This window comes from Bison bison, unplaced genomic scaffold (assembly GCF_000754665.1).
Source record: "Bison bison bison isolate TAMUID 2011002044 unplaced genomic scaffold, Bison_UMD1.0 scf7180017864155, whole genome shotgun sequence".
Classification (NCBI taxonomy): domain Eukaryota; kingdom Metazoa; phylum Chordata; class Mammalia; order Artiodactyla; family Bovidae; genus Bison; species Bison bison.
The window spans coordinates 3,608,464-3,609,274 of NW_011494727.1; the positions used below are offsets into that span (position 1 = coordinate 3,608,464).

Here is an 811-nt window from a genome sequence, read left to right on the forward strand (position 1 = left end):
TGGCAGTTCTATTTCCAGTTTTTTAAGGAATCTCCACACTAGTCTCCATAGTGGCTGTACTAGTTTGCATTCCCACCAACAGTGTAAGAGGGTTCCCTTTTCTCCACACCCTCTCCAGCATTTATTGCTTATAGACTTTTGGATAGCAGCCATTCTGACTGGTGTGAGATGGTACCTCATTGTGGTTTTGATTTGCATTTCTCTGATAATGAGTGATGTTGAGCATCTTTTCATGGGTTTGTTAGCCATCTGTATGTCTTCTTTGGAGAAATGTCTGTTTAATTCTTTGGCCCATATTTTGATTGGGTCGCTTATTTTTCCAGAATTGAGTTGCAGAAGTTGCTTGTATATTTTTGAGATTAATTCTTTGTAAGTTGCTTCATTTGCTATTATTTTCTCTCATTCTGAAGGCTGTCTTTCCCCTTGTTTATAGTTTCCTTCTTTTTGCAAAAGCTTTTAAGTTTAATTAGGTCTCATTTGTTTATTTTTGCTTTTATTTCCATTACTCTGGGAGGTGGATCATAGAGGATCCTGCTATGATTTACATCAGAGGGTGTTTTGCCTATGTTTTCCTCTAGGAGTTTTATAGTTTAGATTTACATTTAGATCTTTAATCCATTTTGAGTTTATTTTTGTGTATGGTGTTAGAAAGTGTTCTAGTTTCATTCTTTTATAAGTGGTTGACCAGTTTTCCCAGCACTGCTTGTTTCTTGACTTACATACAAGTTTCTCTGGAGGCAGGTAAGGTGGTCTGGTATTCCCATCTCTAAGAATTTTCCAGTTTGTTGTGATCCACACAATTAAAGGCTTT

At 36.5% G+C, this 811-nt stretch overlaps 1 pseudogene; it reads right to left on the reverse strand.

Annotated features, from left to right (window-relative positions):
• Positions 1 to 811, reverse strand: part of LOC104989466 — a 93,327-nt pseudogene that overhangs the window by 44,979 nt on the left and 47,537 nt on the right.